The 23,027-nt window shown below is 39.0% G+C and overlaps 1 protein-coding gene across 3 annotated transcripts in view; it reads right to left on the reverse strand.

Annotated features, from left to right (window-relative positions):
- NUP93 (nucleoporin 93) overlaps positions 1 to 23,027 on the reverse strand; it is a 106,527-nt gene that overhangs the window by 41,598 nt on the left and 41,902 nt on the right. The window contains exon 1 of one of the 3 annotated variants that reach the window (XM_021710460.1): positions 14,316 to 14,745. The exons of 1 other annotated variant lie outside the window; for it this stretch is intronic. The gene's annotated coding sequence lies outside the window, so the exon portion shown is untranslated. Of the gene's footprint in view, positions 1 to 12,676; positions 13,089 to 14,315; positions 14,746 to 23,027 lie in introns of those variants that run through there. One more of the 3 variants, XM_021710461.1, reaches the window with a different exon arrangement.

Below are 23,027 nucleotides of genomic sequence, written 5' to 3' on the forward strand. Positions count from 1 at the left end.
TTTTTCAGTATCATGTTTTTGGCTTACTAAAAAAACTTTGGGAAAATATAATACAAAGTAAAATTTGGCAAAAGCTTTTAAAATGACAAGCCATGAATAATTATCATAATACTATAAAGAAAGGGATTAGCAACAGCAGGAAACTACCGGGGTGGGGGGGCACACCTCATCAACAAGGGTACCTGCATAATGAACACTTGTATACTTAACCATGAATTATACCCCACATCCTTAAAATTAAAAATTAAAATAAATAAATAAATAAATAAATAAAATGACAAGCCAAATTAAAACATACTTGACAGTTTTCTTGTATTGGAAACCTACTGTCATCATTAACTAGTTTCTGATCATTTATTATATCTTAACAACTGTAATGCTTTAGTATACAGTCATGTGTCACTTAATGATGGGTACATTCTGAGTAATGTGCCTAGTTAGGCAGTTTTGTCATTGTGTGAACATCATCGACTGTACTTACACAAACTTAGATGGTATGGTCCTACTACACACTGAGGCTACATGGTATAGCCAATTGCTCCAAGGCTACAAACCTGTTCAGCTTGTTACTGTACTGAATACTTAGGCAACTATAACACAATGGTAAGAACTTGTGTATCTAAACACGACTAAACATAGAAAAGGTACAGTAAAAATATGGTATTATAATCTTATGGGACCACTGTTGTATATCTGGTCTGTCCTTGACTGAAACATCATTATCCAACACATGACTGTATTTCATTCAGTCTTTTTAAAAAAGATGTCTTTAAATAATGAGGGTGAGGGTTAATACTAGGGATTTAAAATTTTTTTTTAAATTGCAACTCTTCATAGATTCCCCAGGTCCCTTATGTATTGGCCTATGCCTCCCCCATTGTTGTCACACTGCAACCTGGTGGGCAATGCACTGGGATGGACAAGGACAATGGCCAGCAGCCCAGGAAAGAGTTCCCCAATAAAGACTCCTCCAGGGCAGTCTCTCAGGCAATTCTGACGACACAACAAATATTTATACTGATAATGAGGGTGGGAGGTTGAGATGGGGACAGGCATCAGTCATCTGCCTAATAATGTAATGACATCCATAAACCAGAATACCTAAAGCGAGGAACCCATGTGGCCCACTCAGAAGGGGGCAGCTTGTCACCACATGCCTACTTCTGCCCATGACAGGGGAGCCCGACACAAAACAATGGAAGATATTAATGGACCTTGTTTATACCCTTCACAGCAAATGACTGTGTCAAGTCAACAAACCTTTAGTATGAATTCCCTTTCATGAATGACCTTTAGTGGTTGAAACTAAAGGCTTTAGTGTCACCATTTGTAATCAAAGTTATATAACTATTATCATTGACTGATGTTTCTGAACAAAGGGTAAGCACAGACTGTGCTCTGCTGCACCTTTACATGGTTGCCACTATGCTGCAGATTGTCTAAACAAGCCACGTTTGGTGGGTGGAGGGATTTCTGTTTGGCTGGTGAAGGGGTGGGGCCTGGTTAAATTCATTGTTCTGCTCCACCTCTTTTCTGACTTCTTTTGCTCTTCTAAGTCAATGACCAGCCCATGCCATTCTTTCAACTGTACCCACATCTACATATGTCTCTCACACAATTAAAACGCAAATGCAAAGCAAGAATCAGATACATTTGTGAAAAGCAAAATAATATTCTGCAAAAAAAAAAAAAAAATCCTGAAATTTCTAAGACATGATATCTCAAGTAGGAATGAAAAAAAAAGAAAAAAAGACATTGCTTTGAGATAGATTACTCTTGTCTTTAAAATGTTTACTATAAAGTTACATTTTTAAAAACCCAATGAATTAAATGAAGAATTTATGTGTGTCAAATTTTAGACTTCACCCACATAAGAACAAAGTCCATTAACCATGATGTACTTCAAAAATTAGGCTTTCTCGCCAGGGAATATTGGGTAATCCCAGCACTTTGGGAGGCTGAAGTGGGAGGATTGCTTGAGCCCAGGAAGGAGTTCAAGACAAGCTTGGGGCAACATAGTGAAAACTTGTCTCTACAAAAAAAGACAAAAAATTCACTGAGTGTGGTAGCACAAGTCTGTAGTCCCAGCTCAAGAGGCTGAGGAGGAAAGATTGGTTGAATCCCGGAGTTTGAAGCTGCGGTGAGCCATGATCGTGCCACTGGACTCCAGTCTGGGCTACAGACTCAAAAAAATAAATAAATAAAATAAAATCGAAAGGGTTTTTCTCTATAGCACAAATTGAGTCCACAAAATAAACTTAGAAATTAAATTTTTCATCCTTTCTAAAATGAAACACTAAAATAGGTTACACTTCATATTTTATTTTAAAAAACAAAATACTAGTGGCTTATCTTTTGAAAAAAATATTAATAATTTGTAGTCAGAATAGTGCTGGGATCTGTGTGCCACCTAGTGGCAGTTAGTTTCTCTTAAACACCACACACATTAAGGAAAAGTTACAGCCCACTGGAATTAAAGAACTAAAAAGTTGGGCAGAAACATACCTGCTTCAGCCCAGGTTTCCCCCCAGATGTCTTTCTTGACTTCCCATTTTGTAGTGTTTTCTTTCCTTGCAGATCCTGTGAGACACCTCTCATGCCCTCACTCGGGAGCTGTACTTGTACAGCTTTTCAAACAATGAATTCTCTGAAAGGGAGCTGGTGGCATAAATGGTGAGCTGGCTTCTTGCCATTCTGAATTCAGCCCTTGGGCACAGAGAAGGCCTAACAGCTCACCTGCTTGGACATGGCAGTGGCTAATAATGATCCATCGCTGGTATCTCCTCATCTCAACAAGCACTTTTTAACTGCTTCATAGTTTCTCACCCTCCCCTTCCACTGCCGGTCTTCTCAATAAAGAAGACCCAGAAACATCTGCAGACCAGCTAGGTAAGATGACTACTCCTGACTTCCCCATCTGTATACAGTTCCTCATTGCCAGTCCTGGAAACAGACCCTCTTCTAACTGCCTCCCTGAATGTGTTTTGGTTTCTAGGTTTCTATAACACATAATAGCTCCCATTCAGGAGGCAATTAAGGGTCAGACACTGCTCTAGGCAATCCAAAGACATTATTGCTAATCCTTCAACAATATGAAAGAACAGACATGATCACCCCACTCTGCCCTTCACCCCTCCTCTGCCCAATTTTACAGGTAGGAAACTGAGATTTCAACATTCAACTAACTTGACCAAGGATTCCTGACCAGGAAGAGGCAGAAGCAGAATATAGTTCTGATTCTCAGGACCAACTTAGGGAATAGTAAACCTCTAAATAGCAAAAAGTAACATTTATTTCTCTCTCTAAAAGGCAGCACCCAATAGGAAAACAAAATATTCTTAAATTTGTCTTCTTCAGGTATTACTTCTTCTTTACAAATGATGAAGTTAAGGCTCAGAGAACACTATTACTCATAGCAGTATTAGTAGTGGCAAACAAGTGGTGACTATTTTATGTCAGGCATATGAAGGGAGACCAAAAAAAAGCCCAGAATTATCTTTTGATGGACAGGCCCCTTATAGTACACTTGGAATTTGTTCCTTCAGATCGAACAGTCAACTAAAACTTTTATCTGGAAGTTTTGAGAAGGTTTTGTCACAATTTGAGGAAGAAATGTCCTGTTGTGGCAAACAAGTGTCTGGTTCTTCCATCATGACAACGCACCTGCCCACAGTGCACTGAGTGTTCAGCAGTTTTTGACCAAAAATGGGCAATGACCCCCCCCATGCCCCCACCCTCCCTATTCACCCAATTGCATCCTGGGCAACTCCATTTGGTTTCCCTGGATGAAAAAAATCTCAAAGGAAAATGTTTGCTGATGTGGAAGAGGTGAAAGAAAAAATGGCTGAAGCACTGAAAGGCATCAAAATGGATGAATTCAAAAACTGTTTTCAACAGTGAAAAAAGCATCTAGATAAGCATATTACATCAGAGAGTACTTTGAAGGTGACTGAAATTTAAACATGTACGAATACACAATTTTTCAATAAATAAATAAAGCCTGGGTTTTTTTGGGGGGGGAGGGCAGCCCTTGTAAGTATGTTACACACATCTGGTTCTAGCCCTCACTTTTAATCCAGTGCTACTGTCTCTCAATACTACTTAACTGGATCGTACTTTAAAGTATATCCTTAATTAAGGGTTTTTTGTTTTGTTTTTGTTTTGAGTCAGGGTCTTGGTCTGTCACTCAAGGCTGGAGTACAGTGGTACAACCACAGCTCACCACAGCCTTGAACTCCTGTTCTCAAGTGATCTTCCAACTCCAACCTTCCAAGTAGCTGGGACTACATGTGTACACCACACCAGGATAATTATTATTAATTTTTTTGTTAAGACGAAGTCTCACTAATGTTGCACCGGCTGGTCTTTAAACCCCTGGGCTCAAATGATCCTCCTCCCTGGGCCTCCCAGAGTGTTGGGATTATAGGCGTGAGACACCATGCCTGACCTTAATAGAGTTTTAAAAGTTGAGCAAGCTATATGAAATGGTTTTTTGAGCTTCTACCAAGTTTTGAAACGCTGTAGAATCCCACATTCAGAAGAGCCAGTTCTTAAGTAGCAAAACTCATATTCAGAACCCCAGTGTTGGGACTTCTTGTTTACCTTTCCATTCTACCCTGCTATCACTCAGGGCAGCCAATTGGGGAGAGATAAACAGATATTCTATGCTTGTGTATTTACTGCCTTCTCCCCTACTTCATACAGGAGAGAAATGAGACAACATAAGTCAAGTTTTTGGAATTCCTTTTAGAAGGGTGCTTTTCTGTTCTAACTGGGTCATGAAATCAACCAGCATTTTTCTTTTTAAGAGATGGGGTTTTGCTGTCACCCAGGCTGGAGTGCAGTGGCGTAGTCATAGCTCACTGCAATCTCAAACTCCCAGGCTCAAGCGATCCCCTTACTTTGGCCTCCACAGTAGCTGAGACTACAGGCATGAGCCACCACACCAGCTCAATCGGCATATTTTAATGAAATCAAATGCAGCAGAGATATGTCGTATGGCTATGTTTCTATTATATACATTTAATTGTATGTGTCTATGAGTCACAGTCCAAAAAGCCTGGAATAACTTCTCTAGAGGTCAACACTATTAGTGTTCCAAAATATCATTACTACTATTGTTGTGGAACAATAAATTCCACACATCTGCCCAAGCAGCATCTCCAGTCACATGTCCATCTAGGATAGAAAGCGTTTGACTGTCTTGCAATGTACACTGGCTGAGAACACAGAATATAACCTCAAGATAAGTCAATTATCTCATCAAACGTGTAGTCACATCTCAAGGACCCAGTGGCAAAGTGACTCTTAAATGGCTCAGGTCAAGAAAGACAGGCATTAAACGGCCTTATTTTTAATCACCACACAGCTTCTGGGTTTCAGAATACATTTGGCAACCAATTCTTACTATAGAAAAGGGGAGTGGGCAAAAGAATGTTCATCTTGCCAAATGGTCAAATTCTCTTTCCAAAAGTAAAACCTGCAAGAAATAAGTCTAAAAAAAATTAGTATCCACTTCATAGCCAGGAAAGACAGTAAAAAAGAGCTTACATCGGTTCTTTCACAGTTCTTTCCTTCTCTACAACAAATAAGTGATTTGTTACACAGTTACATAAAATTTGAATGGAAGAACATATAAATAAAATACAAATAAATAAATGCATAAGCATCTAATTTGGGTCTACAGAGCAACAGTCATATTTTACATGGCCCTCAACATACAATAGACTATTCCATGTCTCTTTTCCTTAAACAGACCAACCAGCAATTCACCCTGTCAAAATTTAAAGTGAGGCACCCACAGCAGTTTGGACATTCACCAGAAGGTTATCTGTCACAACACACACAAAAAACATGATGGGTGCTATGAAATCTTGCATCATCTCTCATTTAATATGTACAATACATACAAATGAATAGGAAATCTGTAACCAACATTCCAAATCAAAATAATATTAGCACAAGTGTGCAGTGGCATTAGGAATGGTCATTGTTGCTGAAAAAAAGCATTCTAAAACACAAACAACAGCTAGGAAGGCAAGGTAGAAGAAAAGGAAAATAAAGTAGATTAAAAAAACTTTAAAAATAGAATAATCAATAAAGGATCTGCTCTAAGATAAAAACAAACATTCCAATAAACACTGTTAAATATTCATTAGTACTTAGTTCATGCAATGGAGAAATGTTCAAATTCTATAAAGACAGCAGTGTGAGTTGTACACATTATTTTGTTTCGGTTCATTCTGAGTAAAATATCTACCCCCTTAACCTCTCCCAAACCCTCTTCCCAATTTCTGAATGGGGAAGAAACATTCTCTTGGATGAAATTTTTATAAAAGTAAAAAACTCATACTTATGGAGAAAATGAAGAAGGATGAAGTAAGACACTGTTTTCTGATGAGCACAACAGAAATCCTTCCAGTGCTCGGGGAGCGCGAGCTTATCAGACGGTGTGGACAGGCTTTTCATTAGCTCCCTTTTGTGGTGCCTACAAAAAAAATGCCACAAGGATTTTTTCAAGTACAAAGAGATCTTCATTACTGATAAAGTCCAGCAAATGAACAGAGACGTTTTACAACTGGGGCATTTCAAGATTTGGGGAACTTCAAAGAACAACATATTTGGCTATTTTATTAGACCACTGTTACTGCAGTAAAATAAGAAACACATAAAATGTCAGCTTATAAGACCTGCAAAAAACTGAATTTTCTCCTCCAAGGAGCCCAAGCTTTATTTTCCATCTCAGATATTTCAAGTCCTACTGCTTGTTTTCCACAAAAATTTAATACTTTAAATTTTTTGTTCACAGGTTGCATACATAACTTCAAAAATAACCTTGCGGAAAGCACAGTTAAGCAGGCAGAGCTGACATTCGCCAACTGGAATATGTTTGTAATGCTGTTATATGATTTCTTGCTGTGCATTTATGCAAAAGCATAGCCACCCTCATTCAGCAGGTGGCAGCAGACGCTGCAAGAGTGGCTGTGGAGCTCCACCATTTGCCGGCTCAGCAGATACATCCATGCTGCAGGCAGCGCTGGAGCCACAGGTGGCAGGCCTTGGTGATACAACATGGCGCTGCACGGGCACCAGGCCATCTGTCACTGTCAGATTACTGGGTCTCATTTTGTACATGGCTCCTGCTATTGGGCTTAAAAAAAAAAAACAAACCACACAGTTATGTGATGGATGTGGGTCCATTAAGGTAAAACAAATTATTTGCCCCCATCTTTAAAACTGGTTTTCAGAAGAGTCTATAAAGTCTCACAGGCAAAGAGAATTCAATGTGCACAAGGAGATCTGAAACCCAAGAATACACAGTACAGGGCAGTGCCTCCTCGCAGACCAGCAAAGGGCCTTACAGGCAACATTGTGACCTAAGTGTACTGGAATGCATGGTCTCTTCAAAGGTGTGCCAATATAGCTGTGATACAATTCCATCTGCACCTCTGCCTTCTGGGAAAGTCACAGGCCTTCGAGAGAGTCATTCATATAGGTCTACTAATTGTTGTTTGCAGATCCCTCCCTAATACCCCTCCACTCCACAAAAAATGAAAAAAAGATCATCATAAACAAAAACCCTATTTCAAAGATTTCAGCATTAGGTTAAAAAAAAAGAAAATAAGAAGTGAGACTCACCATGACCCAGAAAGAAAAGTTATCTGCAAGAACGGGGACAAGTCAATCCTGTGTTGGGGTAGTAAGGGGTGTAGAGTTGTGTGACATACCTCCCTTGTGAACACAATGTAGGCACAAGCTACTAGATGCCTCTTTCTATTTCTCCACCAACGCATCAATCTGGGACTGCTTAGCACATCAGCTGTACTTGGAGAGGAAGGCCAAGGTTAGGGGCTGCATACCTGTAAGGGACATTTAAATCTCTGTGCTACTGCTGCAAAGTGAGTTCTGCCCCTTTTAGAGGCCCCAGGGTCTTTGTGTTATCCTCTACTTCTCTCTGTCTGGCCATCCTGGGAAGGAAAGCAGTCCATCATGCTCAGTTATTGAAAAGCTCTGCAGATTCTGTATAGAGTCAGAGCAAGTATTAAGAGTATAATAAAAATGAGTAAAATAATAAATGATGGCTACCTAAGCACTAGTGGGGGAAAAATGCTTTTCAGCAAACCTCTTCTCCCAAATCCAGTAAAGCTCTGCAATACCCTTTCATGTTTGTATAAGCAACTTTCCTTTGCCGGTCGCAAGAGGACTGGGGAGAGAAATGTGACTTACTCAGTACTGCTACCTCACCACTTCTAGAAAAACAGGCCATAGCCTGCATCCTAGTGAGAAGGGCTGTGATGCAGCAGGATGTGCCACTCTGCAACGGAAGGGCCTCACTGGCCATCCCCTCTCTCCACTTGTTGAGGGGTAAGGGAAGCGGAAGCGCTAGAAGTCGAGGGAGGGAGGGAAGGCAGCCAGTCAGTCAAATCAGACTGCTGAGGTAGTCCCAGGAGAGAAAGCAAGGACAAACTCTGAGCATTTTATTCCTTTCCCTCAACCACCCCCCAAAACTCAGCACACTTGCTAGGGCTAAACTTTGGAGACACAAGAAAGGAGAAGATTCTGAAAATACTTTCAATACAGTTTTCAAATGGAATACTAACAGCATGCCAAAGTATGTCTGGTTTCAAAGAGCAGCAGCAGAGGCCTCTCCCCATACAAAGGTATGAATATATCTACAGACAGTAATTCCATGGTCCCACTAAGATGATGGAAAAATACAATAAGGAGGATACATCAAGTGATGATAAAAATGTTTCATTGTCTTTAGGGAAAAGTTCCATGTTGGAATAGATTAGTCTACATCCAAAGAATTTTGGGACCTAAAAGTACACTGCAGTATAAAACGGGAGCGCATCAACAATGGCCTTTATTATGGCCAGCGTTCCTTCCCACGGCTCCCAAAACCCACTAAAAGAACCCACTAAAACAACCTTATATTATAACACACACACACACACACACACACACACACACACACACACACACACACACACACACCCAACTCTGTCAGATCTAGTGTTTCTTTCCTTTCAGAAAAAGGAAACAACAGCAAGATTTGGGGCCATGAGCAGGAAAGGACAGCAGAGGGTGTGTCTTAGAGTCAGGTGGTAGCTGAGCAGCTTCTGCCCCGCTGGCTTCTACAGTGCTCAGGATGAAGCCTCGAGTTCTACTTAGCAAGCACAAGAAGCGCTGTTAGTCAGGACAATGTTTGGGAACCAAATCTCACATTAATTCCCTGCTGGTACACGGTGTCAGTCATTTACACTGCAGTCGAAAATCACAGCTCCTCCTGCTATGCAGCAATGCTTATGCTGATGGGATTGGAGCACCAATCATCACGAATCTGTCACAGAAAAGGGAGTTCTGGTTTTGCTGCAGTTTCTTCTTTTTCAGAAATTCTTTTTACAAAAAATTTTTGCTTGGAGACTAAAGCAAACAAGAGACTTTCCCTTTTATAACTTCAAGTTGTCTTAAATGGGACTTGTCAAGATATTCCTTTGCTAACAGTATTTGTGATTTTACATTCTCTAAAACCTAAATTAAGTTAGGAAACATTTTGACTTTACCTTGTCAGATCTGTGGAATACTGCAGAATGCACCACTCTCTACTGTCTCCACGGTACGAAAAACATGAAACATTGCTTAGCTGGAATGAAAATACAAGCAACAAAAGAAGAGTGGGCAAGACCATTTCACAAATACCAATTGCCCAAAACAAACAAGGAGTGAAAGCCTTTCACCTAGACCATTCTTACTGTGAAGGGAGCAGGAGATCCTGCACTGAGGGGCCCCTAACACCTAGAGTTAAAGATGCGACTTTCTGGGAGGACAAGTCAGAATGCCTGGCTCCATCCCAGCTCATAACAGATGAATGTGACAACTCTGCCCATCCCAGGAGACAAGTACTTCACCCTTCATGCCAAGCCAACAAGAGAGACCTGAAAGCTCAACTTGCAAAATAGGTCTTATTTTTAAATGCTTGTAAGTGATAAATTTGTAAATGCTTATTATCATCTTCAACACAGACCCAGGAAGATGCCATACCAAGTTCAGTAAGTCATATCTGGCACAGCTGAAACGGAACCTCTTTGTGAGTTAGGTTGCTAAGGCAAAGACAGACTTTACTGAAAGTTCAATCCATTAGCTCAGTCAGTCACCAGTCAGCCTGCGAAGAGAAAGAAATGCAGGCAGATGCAGACAGAGGCACAGCATAGCACAAATGAGGAGTCAGACGGCACAGAATTAGGGTAAAATTGATTGCTTCCCAGATGTATGACCTTGAGAAAGTTACTTAACTGTAGTAAACCTTGCTTTACTTAACTGTAAGAGCTGATTGCACTACATAAACTAATGCCAGCTCCAAAAATTCCAATTCCAAGAGCGGTGGGAACAGGTAAGAAATTTGCATTGTCATTATCACTATGACTATAGTTCACTTGCAAAATAATCTATAAATAAAATAAGCTTTGCTTTTTAAGGCAGCTGACATATATATTTCAAATTTAAAATAATCAAACCCCACAAATAGCTAAAATGAAAACCAAAGACAAATACTATATTTTCAGTTTCACCTTGCCATAAAGGAGAAGCATATTGCCCTTTGTTTTCCAAAAATCCATCCTCTATTGGAAGGAGTTTCTATACTAAAAAAAAGCATAAAGCAAGGAATTTCAGGATGTATTAACATGAAATATCTTCTCAAATGTTAACCATATTTGCCATCAATTTCTTAAAAGCAACATTTGAAGCCATCTAGATTTATGCTAATTAAGTCTTTACTTCTGGAAAATCTCAAAATTTCTATCTTCTAACAATAAAAAAGTAGCTGTAAATTGGCAAAGTAATGCTCCCAGAAGTGTCTTCAAACTTGATTGAAGGAAAATCACTCAGCGGTTCACCCCTAATCACAGTGTTCCTGGTGACGCCATTTTACTCCTTCCTCACTGCCATCTTAGGGCCACAAAATGTTTCTTAGCGGGCTGGCTGACATGCTTGTTCATCTACGGTATGGTACTGTCAGAGCAGTCAAAGGTTTGCTATCAGTAAATTTTTTTTGTCAGAAAAGGGCCAACCCCTGACTCTTTACGACCATCTACTCTAAAATTTCATGAGAAAACTGAAGAGCTTCCAGGAATTCCCTATAAGTACCAGAAAAGAGAGCTGCTTCCTAGCAGCCAAACTTGAGTAGATCATGGTGGAAGCAAAGAAAATAGGAAGAAACTGGGTCTCTATTACCTTCGCAGAGTACTTAATACACAGCTTTATCATAAAGCCAGCAAAAGGAAACAAGACCAGGATCTTCAATCAAGTTTTCCTTTAAAAATTTCAAAGGAAGGCTTTGTGACACCCCCCATGCCATCCAACCAAACATGTAAGCAAAGCTGCAGTTAAAATGGAGTTCTAATTTGCTGCCCTAAAACTCTTCTATTTCAAGGTTCAAGCCTTATACAAATCAAAGGAAAATAATCCCTTTGCATTCTACCATATAGCTAAACAATTAATATAATAAATGCTGTCCCCTCCGACGGTTAAAACATTATGTTGATATCTAGGCTCTTATGCTGCAAGTTAATATTTGTACTACAGATTTATAAAATCTTTGTAGGATTCTAACCAGGGCTTACAACAATTGAATCTTCCTGTGTCAATGAAAAGGTTGATGTGAAGAAAATAGTTCTCTCTTTAGTTCTGAACATCATAATTAGCGAAAACACCCTTCAGTAACTAGGATGAACAGCAGCAACCACAAGGCTAGAAGAACAGCTGGCTTTATAAAATTGGTATCAAGTTAAAAAGATTCTCAGATACCCAATTCTGTGAAGATTCAACTCCTGAAACAGCTACTAAAGCATTTTGAGCAAATTCTTCATGATATAGTTTACTGTAAAATACACTCACTATAAATTCTTCAGAGTTTAAAAGAAAAATTCTTCAGCCTTTAAAGGAAACACACAAATCAAAGTTAAAATCCACTTGTTTCCTCTTAGTAACAGCATAAAAGAACAAAGAAATAAGCCGGATCAAATCCAATTAATTTTAAGAATCAAGATTTATAGGCTTACAATTACAAACAAGAGTTTTGCACAAGCAGCTTTGATGTTACAACTATTAATTAAGCAGAAGACACTAAAAATTATCCCTGTGAGTGAGAGTGAAAGCCTCAATCTATTGATCTTTGAGGACAAAATTTTGTTTTGTCAAAACATTTTTTGTATATATTTAATCAGCTATTATAGATCATTAACATGGAAACATTTTCTTTATAAACAACAACAAAAATAAGACACTAAAAACCAGAAATTCTTTTCAGGAACAGAAAACACACTCCTTTTAAAAGACAGTAAAAAGAAGCCTGAACTCTTGTAAATTTACCATATTCAGATTTCTTTTTTCTCTTAAGTGTCATTTACATCCGTGACTAGTGATAAATTAATACTTCTCATTAACTTTAATTAGTAATGAATAATTAATTAAAATCATATGCTGAAATCATTCATAAGCCTGTATTTCAAGTATATGTATCACACTAGTTTTTAACACATACATTAAAAAAATATATCCAAGAACCTCCATGTTACACCTTTCATATCTGCAGTGTTCATTTAAAAGTCTGTTTTGCTCATTCAAAGACAGATTTTCAACATCTCACCGCTACATGAGTATGAGAAATACTTACTGTAGACAAAAGGATTCCATTTTCTTTCTGGGAATGTTCTCCACCTTCCTAAGAACTCTTCTATACAGTGTGCAAATTCATTTTCTTAGTTTTACAGTAACAAAGCTCCTATGCCATAGAACCTAATGTAAAATGAAATGGCCCTGCAGCTGCCTTCAGAGTCCAGCTCACCTCAATCATGATACAGCTAATTGTTAAAAATGGTGGCTGAGACATTTTCCATACATTAAGGAGCTCTGATGAAGGCGCTGACATCCACCCACTTCAGACAAAGGAAAATAATTTGCAATTGTACCAAAGCACGAATAATTGAGTCATCTCCTATACAGGGTCAGTGTTAGAGGTTTCCTCCATCTTTACAAAATGCAAACCACAGCTCATTGTCTCATCTCAGAAACCAATTCTTTGCAATGCTGCCCTGGGTCAGAGTTTTAAAGGAATCTTCGTTGTGGGGAAATTCAGACCTCCAAATTCTCACAGTTCCCCTCTCCCTTCCCTGAGCAGCTCTCCTCTATTCCCCACTTGACAGCTCCTCAAGCCTTCCTATTGTTAAGAGTAAAGCAGGTCCCGCACCTCTGAAGGGAACTAAATCCTTCAACTAGGTGAGCAATTTTCCAAGTCCATGCTTCAGAAAGAGGCTCAGACCCTACAGGTTCCACAATACAAATACATCCCTTGGAATAGAAAGCTATAGATATCATCTTTTTTGTTGTTGCTTTTAAGAAAAGACTAAACAAGCTGCTTTTTAATGCTGAATTAAAAGTATTTTATCTCTGATATTCATCAAGATATTAAAAATGTTACAGGCAACATTTATAATTTTATTACCCTCCAGATAATGCTTACATGACTTAGGAAGTTTTCACTTCACTTACACTGATCACATTCTCTAGGCCAAAAATGTGAAATATACTTGAAGGACTCATATGCTTCTGAAGCTGAATTTAAGAAATAAAAAGTAACTATTTTAAATTGCCAACATTTGATAATACTTAAGAATACCCATCTTGATGTTATTAAGTTCTAATTTAAACATTTATTGTGAGATAATTCCAGAAATCACTAACAGTACTTTTTCCCTAGTCACCAAATATAAATGTCTGAATTCCTTGGTAAAGCATCTCTCTCTCTCTCTCTCTCACACACACACACACACACACACTCACTCACACACTCACTCACTCACTCACTCACTCACACTCACTCTGCTACAATCCCAAAGTAAGATCTGGTTTTAGCAAGGAAAAGAAATTCTACTTTCACATTTCACCTCATACAAGAATTCTGTACTTCACATCTCTCCTTTAAAAACCTAAAGAAAGCCCACACTATTTGCTACTTAAAGATGAAGTCCCACAAAAATCCTAAATAATCAACTATTTAAATCTTTAAGCAAATATTTCTTTGCCTCACCCAATATATCTTTTTAAAAAGAAAAATATTAGAGTGGCACAAATCTGAACAATTCTTAGAAGAATCAAGTACTTTTTCTACCAAATGAGTTAACTGCTTCCAAATATATCACAATTTTTAAACAAACCAATATCTTGTCTTTCAGAGGTACTGCAACAACATGCTGTCACTCTATCTACCAGGGTGCATTTATCTTAATTTCTTTACAAAACATAGGCAATCCTACCTGCAGCTTTCAAATTTAGGGAGTTGCAGCCGGCTGATGCTGTCGGTCACTGCAGCTCTTCCAAACCGTCTCTGTGGGATGAGCTCTGTTAGAACCAGTGCTCAAGTTTTTTCCACCCCAAACTGCCGGAATTGAGTGATGCGGGAAGGGGGAGGGAGAGGAAGAGAGAGGAGTGAGGAGAAAGAGAGAAAGAAGAAACAGGAAAAGAACGACCCCTCTGCAAGTGCTGATAAGATTGAAGCACTAAAGAGTCCAATTAGACAATGAGATTGCAGAGTCCCCTTAAAAAGGGTACACTGCAGCCCCCAGAGCAGAGCATCACCATTCGTCGTGCTCGACACAAATTCAGAGAAGTCAGCCGTCAGTTTGAAAGCACAAACTGAGGGGAGTAACAGTTTATAGGTTACAGAAGGGTATTTTATTGTTAACGGACTGTACCAAGTTAAGATTTAAGAGGGGGAGAGACAACATGTAGGCAAGAATGCTATGATACTTTTTCTCTCCCGACCCAAGCCACTGCAATTACTCTGATGTGAATTTTTGATGACTTCCGACATCTTGCATGGTTAATAATCGCTTCAGCTGTCATGTTTGGTTAATGTGGAAAATGCATTTGCTGCATTGTGATGCAGTGCTGTGGCCACAGATTGTAACACCAGTTGTGAAGCTGGTCCCTTAACTGAGCAGCAGGAATTTGCACATGCCATGATGCTAAAATAAATGGTAGTTAAAAGATTTTATACAGCAGCAGACAGATTCTGCCATTTTAGTCTACAGAATGTGTGGATACAACATACAGAAGCATCTCAGATCATTGTGCCCTTGTCAATTGTACTGTCCTTCAAGCAGAACAGTAAATTCGCCATCTTAAATGTTTGGCCTCTTAGTAGTTAAAAGATTTTGATACTGTTTAAATAACTATTCAGATTAATTATAGCTTTGAATAGAACAGAGGTTATTTGCATTTCAGGAATATACAGCCAATGAAACTGTCAGTGACACAGGAAAATGCAGACCTTTTATTAACATATGCTCAGCTCAACTGTCACTTCTTTGCACAACATTTAGAGGAAAATATATGATGTGAAAGTAATGAATATTACCATCCTACTGCAATGACTTTTAAAAGTGCTTCTCAAAAAAGGATTTTTTTCCCTGCATGTTTTAATGTATAACTTGAAAATTAAAGCCTTCACTAAAATACTAATTTTTTTTTCATTGTCATGAAGGAAATTCAACGCAGCAAACAACTGTACAATTACAGGAAAGCTTGTAAAAAGCAAAGATAAAGCTACACTAACACTCAGGTACTAGATGATTAAAGTCAGGCCAGTCAGGCAGTGGGCCATCATTACAGTGCAGATTGCAAAAAGAAAAGAGAAAGACCATTCCATCTTCAAAAACAAAAGCCACAGACCCTAAGATTGCAATTCATTGGTCGCAAAACCAACATCTACAGTGCAGAACCTGAAAGACATATAACATTTGCCAATTTCATAATGCATTTTTATACAACTATTAGCTTGGTTATTTTGCATCTAGAATTTGGTTACTTAAGATTCTTACTCATCTACCACCATTATTTTTGTATTTGAAGAAGAAAACTAAGTTATAGAATTGTTACTTGAAAAGAACAACTAATATAATTAATTTACAATTCTTGCATCAAAATTTTCACTAATTAAATAAATACCCAGAGTTGAGATGTTTCAGACATTTCTGCCTTATGAAAACAAGCAAACAAACAAAAACCTCAACTAAACGAAAAAGAATGAACACAGGAACACACTGGTGTCTGGACAGTGAATAACAATGAAATAACTTATGTTACTAACATAAAAATCAACTCATGATTTCCTTTGTTTTATTCATTGTGATAACACCAAAAGCATAATTTGGAGGTGCATGTGTTAACAAGCGCTGTAAAGCTGAAGAGCTTTCTAGTTTTGTTTCTTACCCTAACTTAAAATTAACTGCACCAACAGTGCTATTCAGTGCCATAGCAGATGTCACAGTAGTTGTAGCTAACATTCAACAATTCAAGCTTTTTTTGTTCCAGACCCAATACAAGGTACCACTAACAGCTCAGAAACTGCACAAGGAAGGAAGGAGGGAGGGCACGTGTGTGGGGGTAGCTTTGAAATTAACCAGGCTCAGTTTATGCTCCAATTACTGAACAAAAGACAATCCTGGGGGACCTCTCTCTGAACCAGTGCAAGAAGCAAACTCTTTTGTTTCTGATCAAATAAATATTGTATTGGAGCATAGTGGATATGCAGCAATTGGAGTCTCCACCTGAGGATGAAAAGAACCCAAAGACCCAAGTGTGGTTAAAGTTAAACTATTTCACAGATGTAAAGCCTGTTCCTGAGGAATACATCTGAGGTTCACTACAGGGGAGTAAGAAATTCCTCTTTATTTACTTAAAAAAACAACAACAACAACAAACCTCATTGAGTCACTGTTAAGTTTTTTTTTTCCTCTTTAGTACTGCCAACAAATAAATTAAGAGGACAATTTCTTTATGCTAGAAAAAAATCCTAAACCAGCTCAGACCTTTTTTCTCCATCTGTGAGTATCCCAAGGAACCCAGATGAGAGACTGGCTTGGAGTTGCAGGATATTCCTGCTGCAGAGGAACTCAGAGCAGAAAGAATACCAGGAAGTTTTAACCAATCTGCCTTCAAACTCCAAATGCATGTCATAAAAATATACCTGTCATAAAAACGCTAGAAAGAAATCACCTTACAAAGGAAGGGTTTCTCTGCTTGCTTGTCACTAACTCAACACAAAGTGATCTATTCCTAAATGTCTGTTTAGTAGTCCATTGCTTAGTTTTGTGTGTTGGTTTTATATAACCCTAGGTACCAAAAACTAAAGCAAAAAGAAAAGGATAGAAAAAATTCATGGGCCTAGCACTTATCAAAATAAGGGATAAACGTGTGCTCACTTACACAAATGCAGAGATTACAGCACAGAAAAAGAAAGCTACTGAAATTCTGTGCCTCTAGTAGAACTGCCATAATCAACAGGTGAAAGGATATCAAGTGAATATGAGTAGTGCTCTACCGTACACTGTCCATGTGCAGGACTTTATCCAGAAATCAAACTTTTACAAATCCCCGGGGGGCTCTGTTCTGTCATCTCCAGGTTCACCAGGCTGCTGGGAAGATCAAATAATATTACTGGTGGGTAAGTGCTTTTAAAAGTCAAGAATGAGCCGGGTGCAGTGGCTCATGCATGTAATCCCAGCACTTTGGGAGGCCAAGGAGAGAGGACTGCCTGAATCCAGGGTTCGAGAACAGCCTGGGCAACTCGGCGAGACCTTGTCTCTACAATAAATAAAAAAATTAGCAGGCGTGGTCTGTAGTTCCAGCTACTCGGAAGGCTGAGGCGGAAGGATTGCCTGAGTCCAGCAGGTCAAGGCTGCGGTGGCCATGAGCATGCCACTGCTCTCTAGTCTGGTTAACAGTGAGACTTCGACTCAAAAAAAAAAAAAAGTCAAGAATGAGAGGCCAGAAGAGGTTGGATGATTACTCTCCCAGCTTTCAGAGGGATAGCTGGATCCCGGCTGCCTTTCCAGACCACCACTACCACCATTCTCCGGGCTCTTTCTTACTGAGACCTTGGCCCTTTGCCTTGTGCTGTAAGTTTCTTCTGCTGTACATTTATTGTTACTGCCACAACTTTTCTCTCTAGATCAATGCCTCTTAAAATTCTGTCTGGAGCTATTTTCTGAGCAGTGTTTCTTACCCCGTCTCCAAATGTTTCCGGGGCATTTCCACAGTGATGGCTCACCAGAACATAAAAAACAGAAATGAAGTCTAAACTCTCAATCTAGTTAATCTTCCCAATGTCTCAGCCTTAACCAAAAGCACCCATTCTTCTCCTCGCTCCAAACCTCATGTAATTGCTGAACATCCTTCTTAAGCCCATCAGACATTAAATGTGGCAGATGTTTTATTCCAAACATCTTTCACAAATCTTTTTCCTCTCTGTTTTCTCAGCTACCACCCTGAACCTGACTGTCATCATCTCATGGCTGGATTATTATAATTGCCTCTGAATGTCACCTCAGCAGCTATCCTTTCACTGGTCAAGTCAACTTCCATAAGCATTGTCAAGTCCCCTTGCAAGCTAAAACCATTTCATCTTTCAAAAGCCTTTTTGGGTCCCATCTGTACCAGGGAGTTTTCCCCAGCTACCCCAGAATTCACTCATCATTACCCGCTGTTTCCTCTGAACATTCATGTCACTCCCATTCAGTTTTACCTGTTACTTTACCCAGCTTGGACAGTTTGATCCTGTTGTAGGAATGTTAGTGTTGGCTCTCCACGTAAAGACAAGGAGCTTCCAGAGGTCAGTGTCCAGAATTTATAAGTATTCTAATTATCTTCAGTGCCGACTATAGTGCTGTCCTTAATGGGCGCTCAACAAAACCATTTCATTGATTTTTATAGTGTTCACTAGGCCCTACCCAGATAGATGCAGGCAGTTACTTAAAGGGGAGTTAAATATTACTTTTGTTTGTTGTTTGTTCTTTCAAATCTCTTTAGCACCCTGAGATAATTCCAGTCCTAGGTTGCAAGATGCTGAGGTGGTTCTTAGCCAACATGCAGAGGCACCAAACTCTTGTGACTAAGCATCATTCCCGACAGTGTTCAATTCCCAACGCTGGCTTCCTTTTCATCTGCAACTGGAGCCAAGGAGGTTCACGGAAAATGAGAAAGTTCTGACCCCAAAGTCAGTGGTGTGGCATTCATAGCTCATCTGACCTTACAAGTCAGCTGAGAATGAAAAAGCAGTCTACTAATTTATCGCAGACATTTCATCCTGAACATTGTTTTAAGTGAGGAATGCCAGATTTAGGCAATTTTTTAACAAAGGAGAAAACGTCTGCATGTCTTTATTTAGCAATAAAATAAAGGTTCATTCTCACTTGCTCATACATAAACTAGTCTGCTCAGGGGGCAAGAAACAACAGGGAAAAAAAGCTCTCTGTGCTTCCAGAAGCTAATGAGTTCCCTGCTACCCCAGGCGGTGGTTCAGCCTTTGATAAGACTATAAACCAAAAGGGTGAGAGAAGGATTTATAGGAGGGCCAAAAGTTTGACACACCTGCATGCAAGAAATTCCAGAAGTAAGAGTTCCACTTTAAATGTGCTTTCAGAAAAGTAGTTCCCTAGTCAAAGCAATCATTAATGGGAAGAGGTTACATGCTCCTCAAATATTCCTCCAGGGAAACTCACTGGTTTTAGGTAGCCTCCCAGGTTGCTAAATTCAAAAATGAGGAGAGTTCTTTTCCTGTCAGTTAGTCTGCCTGTTTGTCTTTCTTAATACACACACAGCAGCTATCAAGCCTTAGACAGAGGAACCAAATGAGACTTTTGGCAAGAACTTGCAGAATATGTGAAGATGTTCTACCGCACTAAAAAGTAAGTGAAAAAATAAAGTATATGAAGACTCATCAGAATCATAGGCATAAAATTCCAGGGCAATTCATTTCCCGTGCGGCACAGAGAAACTCAGGTTCAGGCCCAGGACCTGGCTTTCTTGTTTCCTTAGAGTGAGCTCTTTGCATAGCACTATGGGACACCGTACTGAGAAAAACTGCTGGGGTGCCTGCTAAAACCCGATTTCATGGAATGTTAAGTCACTATGTGGGGGATGATGGTGGTTACAAAAGAAAGACTTCTAGCTTGTTAATTCTTGTTACCAATGTACTTTACACAACAGATGTATTTCTTGCCAGGTTGATTGTAAATAGAATTCTTTTAAACAAATTCTATTTTAAATTCAGTAGGGAAGCTGTTATTTGAAGAATACTAAAGCTAAACAACGTCATAAGATTTCTTTTATAAATTTAGATATTTAGATTTAGATTTGCTTATTAAAGCAGGGTTAATCATATTATTACTATTATGTTAGAGAAACGACACCAAAACCTTAATTTTTATGTAATTTTTTTGCTGCACATATTTATTATTTCTATTTTCTGGAAAACAGTGCTGAGACCAGATAATGATGCAGATAAAAAATGCAATATAAAAGACTTTGCCACAGAAAGGATTACTAAAATTATTCAACCCTCAACAACTTAAAATTTTTAAAAAACATATTTTGTTATCAGGTCATAATTCACACTCATTGATATGTATGTAAAATATTGGGTTCTGAGATTTTTTTATGAAGAAGTCGAAGGCAGGATTCTATTTTACTCATAATTCTCATAAAATTAATATGGCATTTCTCAAAGCGACAAATAAAATTTGGCACCAAGATGTAGTAAAATTACATTCAAGGATGCAAACCTTAAGAAAAACAAATAACTATAATAGAAAATAACCAGAGTAAAAATTGAGGAATAACAACAAAATACGCTTGAAATAGAAAACATGGTGATGACCTGTGGGATGCTGGTCCTCCTCAGAGTGGGAGTGGTGAGGGGCCCTGCCCTTCCTCACCACCTCTTTAGGGCAGGACAGACAACCACAGCAAGGAAGGCACTGCCTGTCTAGGCCCCTGAAACTTATGCTGCCCTATAAAATGCTGTCAGGTTTTCATCCCTGTACCGCACCCTTCTCATCTTTAAAATAGGGACCCAAGGATCTGCAATTCTAAAACATTTTTTTTGGGGGGGAAAAAGGCTGATTTTAAAATCTGCTTTCCCCACACTGCTCTTCTCTCCATTAGCTTTCCAGCAGGGACATGCAAATGGTTTTAAAAACAATGGTCCAGTTTTATTAGCATGCTTCTGAACACTAAGTCCTCCAGCAAACTACTAAGGAGACCAAAATGTTTCCAGTTCTACCACTACTTTGCCATTCCACATCCTTAAATCACTACTGGGGCATTTCAAGTAGCCAAATTTCCTTAGGAAAACCTAAAACCCCAAAATGCAATCAAGATAGGAACTACATTGTATCCACTTATGGTGCTTAGCAATGCATCATGCACAGAATAAGTGCTCAACATTGATTAACTTATAAATTATTGAGGGTTAGAATACAGAAGTTCTAGAAATGCCTACATAACTACAGACTGTCAACAGCCTTTTCCGACTGTGGTACTTCTTGGTAAATTATCATTTGGAATGTAATCTGGGGAAGTGCTCCTGTGAAGCTACATAGCTATACATGATTAGAACTTAATCTGCAGATAAGGCAACCTGCATATGGCAGTGATTAAGTTTAGTGGAAAACATACTAGAGCTAGAATCAGACAACAGACATACTAAAGCTAGAAACATACTAAAGCTAGAATCAGTTAACCAAACACAAATCCTTCACTTCATGCCTTAGTTTCCTCATCTGCGAAATAGGAAAATACAGTTAGAGCAGGATGAAGTAAGAAGACTACATATATCTTCAACTGTATATATGATAGGATTACTCTTTAAAGCAAAAAGAAGTCATTTTAACTGGTTTCCAAAACACAGGCTGCACATTTTAATACATTTTTCAAATATGCAGACTGATTTAGACATTTCCAAGGAAATACTTATTCTGCCTCTCTGCTTTCTCCCACAGCATCTGTTGTTACTAGCAGCTAAGGAAAAGTAAAATCTAATGTCATTTACAGTGGACCCAAGATCAAGATCCCCAGCACTCATTTAATGGGGGATGAGGGGAAGTGGACAGAGAGAAGTCAATGAAAAAGTAAAGAAAATGAGACTGAGAGGAGCTGGGGAGAAAGGCAGAGAAATCAGATTTAATGAAGAAAAACAACAAGTCCCTCTTTCATCTCTCCTGGCTCCTACGGATGGCAGACGGTGTATTTAATCTGTTGAGAGACCAGATTTAAGGCCTCCTTTTGGCATAGTCCACCCATGAATTAACGTTTGCAGAAGCAACAGCACATCCGCTTACAGCAAATCAGAGTGGATAATGATGAGTAACCAAGATGGGCTTATTTATCCCCCCACTTCCCTTTCCCATGTCTTCCTCTCTTCTTCATTCTCTTCTGGGCTCCAACTGCTTTTTAGGCAGTATATTCTAAGATACAGTCTCAATATCAGATTTAATACTTCTATGGTGAAAAATTATAATTGACAAATTAAGTGTTTAATGTATTGGCCACTACTATATCTTTGATGAAGCAAAGATAAAAACAAAGGTGGTTACAATTCTTTATGGACTCAAACACTGCTTTGCAGGCTGGTATAACAGTTTGGGAAAATTCACTATTAGTCCACAGGTGGACTGAGTTTAAAATTTGGCACAGACACCTAGAAAAGCAGGGTTTACCTACACTAGACTTCTGTAATCACTTAATCCAGTGAATCTCAAACTGAAGTACTTGTTAAAACACAGATTGTGGGCACCATTCCCAGAGATTCAGATTCAGTAAGTCTGCGTGGAGCCTGAGAATGTGCATTTCTAACAAGTTCCCAGGTGATGCTGATGCTGCTGCTCTGCGTACCACACTTTAGAATCATTGACCAAAAGTTTTTTTTTTGACAGAGATGTTTAGGCAGGAGAGGAATGGAGAAGGAAATTAAAACTAACCTGAGGGAGAAAATTAATACAAAAGATAGAGATGAGATCTGTGGCTCCTTCCCCTTCCTAGCCCCCAGGGAAAAACCTAGATGCCTGAAGGGCTCTGCAATATATTTCGTGCTCCAAAATAAATCCCATCCCATAATACCACCCCCTCCCCCCTAAAAAAGGGAGAAAGTAGGACGAACAGTTAACAAATGGCAAAGAGTACATACA

This window comes from Carlito syrichta, unplaced genomic scaffold (genome assembly GCF_000164805.1).
Source record: "Carlito syrichta isolate Samal-C Ts95f unplaced genomic scaffold, Tarsius_syrichta-2.0.1 Scaffold289075, whole genome shotgun sequence".
Classification (NCBI taxonomy): domain Eukaryota; kingdom Metazoa; phylum Chordata; class Mammalia; order Primates; family Tarsiidae; genus Carlito; species Carlito syrichta.